This window comes from Dendrobates tinctorius, unplaced genomic scaffold (genome assembly GCF_039654945.1).
Source record: "Dendrobates tinctorius isolate UK_male_01 unplaced genomic scaffold, ASM3965494v1 ptg000075l, whole genome shotgun sequence".
Taxonomy (NCBI): Eukaryota; Metazoa; Chordata; class Amphibia; order Anura; family Dendrobatidae; genus Dendrobates; species Dendrobates tinctorius.
In genome coordinates, this window is record NW_027361743.1 from 51,767,184 (window position 1) to 51,770,186 (window position 3,003).

The window sequence follows — 3,003 nt, forward strand, 5'->3', positions numbered from 1 at the left end:
TATTTTAAACTTTGTGATTGAGATAATTTCTACCTTATCGTCCCAAATATCTTTTTTAAATTCATCAAGATATTTATCATGGACTTCTAGTTAGACACTTAGGCCACGTTCACATGTTCTGTATTACTTTGCCTGATGAAGAAACCTGAATAGTCTTGAATCTTGCAATTTTTTACCATCTTTTCAGTTAGCCATTAAAAGGTATCAACCACTGAGGACTCTCAATTCTAAATATTCTTCTATCTACTGGCTAACACTGTACAAAGATATATATCTTTCCTGTAAGCAGAGACATGAATGTAAGAGGTTTCACCTTCATGAGAATGAAACTTTGTATCATCCAGTTTCCTCAAAGCATATTCCATGTCATCCTTGCGAACAAATGCCACAATCCCTGTGCCATCCTTGTGCATATCAGCATAGCAGACATCTCCAGCTTCTATCCTATGATCTTTTAGATCCTGCCAACTTCCCGAGGGGCAAAGCTCTGAGATGAGGACTCCATAGCCTCCCTCTTGTCTCCGGCTTGACCTGGGTAACTGCACACGTAATCGACGAGAAGCAAACTCATATCCATTGCTTCCACTCATGGCGTTCTCCACATCCCGCGGATCTGGGAAGCTGATGAAGGCAAATGGTGCGGCACCGCGTCTATGATTCTTCAGCTCGTTGGTACGGATCCTCCCATACTGATCGAACAACTCCTCCAGCTCCTTCTCCCGTACATTGGAAGGTAAATTGCCAACAAAAATGCGCCCATTCCCCAAGCGCTAACCCCCCAGCCCTGGAATAGGTCACTAGGTGGCCTGGTAAATGGTGTTCTGGTGGGACAATATCTGGGCTTGCTAGGGTTATGGAAGACCCAGTGTTCTGAGGTCCCTGGACCTTGATATCTCTGATCTTGACTTGTTGGAGGTGGCAATGGAGGTTGGCTCATGTAGGGTGGTCAATCTGCCATATAGTGTGAACAGGGTATATCACTTCAACCTTTGCTGGTGTATCCCAGGGTAGTGCCCCTCAGACCCTGATAGCTCATCTTGTCAGACGTTGACTGGTTGGGCCAGCAGTATTTTTTTGACACATCGCTTTTTACAGTATTTTTTGTGGTATTGCTACAACCAAGAAACACAATTTTGTGTTCACCAGTGGTGTTTACTGAGAGGGTTAATTATTTATAGAATTCGATCAGGCTGTTCTATATGTAGTGATACCACATATATGTATTTTTTTTAATTAATTTTATTTTTAATGGGAAAAGGAGAGTGATTCTAACTTTTATGTTTCCTTTATTTATTTATTTTTTTTTTAACTTGGGCTGGAGTCACGCTAGCATATAAAAAAATTGGTCCGATGTTGATCCAGAAAAGTAGAATGAGTGCCAAGCGAGTACAATGTGATTTTTCTCAACCAAAATCCATATGACATCCGTATGACACCAATATGAAATGCGTTTGCAAATCCGTATGCAATGCATTTTTAACATCATCTTTAATATACAGTAATTCTCTGTAAATTTAAAGGTAGTTTTCAAACTAATAAAGCAATCTTATATACAGTGTAAGTTGGCTGTAGGACACCTAGTGGATGAGAGTTAAACATGGAGAAATAATTTAGCACATATAGGACTAAAAGTGGTTAATCGGCCATAGCAATTTGATTGTGAGCAGCTGAAGAATTGGGAGAGACAACTGCTCACCATATCTCCACCCCTGGGTGTTGTTCACTTTATAAATTGAGACCTGTTTTCTCACAGATGTCTATGCCTATGGAGGTGTGAAGATCTCTTGTATTGTTTGCCTTTGCTAAAGGACTCAGGAGCTGGACTCTAAGGGCCCCGTTACATTTAGCGATGCACCAGCGATCCCGACCACGATATGACCCGGTCAGGATTGCTGGTGCATCGCTAAATGGTCGCTAGTGAGCTGCCAAACAGGCAGATCTCAGCAGCGACGCAGCAGCGGTCGTTACTTACCTGTCAGACGCGGCCTTGATGACGTCCTCCGTCCACGCATCGCTCGTCGGTGCCAGCAGGAAGCCGCCGACGAGAAACGGCCCAGGACGTTCTCGCATGATCAGCGATAGTCAGCGGGGGAGCCGGTCAGAGGTAAGTATCACATGTAGCGATATCGCTAGCAATATCGCTGCTGCGTCACAAAATCGGTGCGTAAAGCCCCCTTAAGCCAGGCGTGCTAATCAGCACTTTTGGATCGACTTGTTGCTTTAGGTTTTACTTTCTACCTGACAAAGGCTGTATTTGAGTTTCCTGTGAGGTGGTTTAAGAGGATTGAAATAAACCAGCTGGACTTTAAATAGAAACTAGGGATGGGCGAGTCTACTCGCTAGGACTCGTTACTCGGCGAATAGTAAGGGACTCGCTGGACTCGTTACTCGGCGAATCTCCCAGTGATTACTCGCACAGTAACGAGTCCAATGCAAGTCAATGGCAATCCTAGTTTTGTCAGAGTTTTTTTTTCTCACTCGCTAGACTCGCTATATCACATCGCTGTCAACAGCGAGTCTGAGCGAGTCTGAGCGAGTCTACGATTCCGAGTCCTGTATACTGGATTCGGGACTCGCTTATACAGAATCTGTTATGTTCCTACAAGTTTCCAAGACAGCCTATGTCAACACACAGCGATTGTGAGCGAGTCTGAGCGAGTCTACGAATCCCGAGTCCTGTATACTGGATTCGGGACTCACAAATATAGAATCTGTTATGTTCCTACAAAGCTTCCGAGACAGCCTAGCGTGTTAGGTCAGAAAACTTTTTTAGATGGACAAGCATTTTAGCCAATCATATTCAGTAATGTTGGTTGTGGCAGGACTATGATTGGCTTCTGTCCATCGTGATGCCTATGTCATGTATGAGAGGCGAGGCTGTATATAAGCCTTTTCCACCGCCATTTCCTCTACATTCCTGAGAGATCTGAGATAGAGCAGGGTGAGGTAGATGCTTGAGCAGATCATAGGGATTGTCAGTTAGTGTAGGGAAACTTCAAGATT

The 3,003-nt window shown here is 43.9% G+C and overlaps 1 pseudogene; it reads right to left on the reverse strand.

Moving 5' to 3' along the window:
• Positions 1-239: 239 nt before the first annotated feature.
• Positions 240-2,012, reverse strand: LOC141096599 (serine/arginine-rich splicing factor 9 pseudogene; annotated as a pseudogene).
• Between the last annotated feature and the right edge of the window lie 991 nt (positions 2,013-3,003).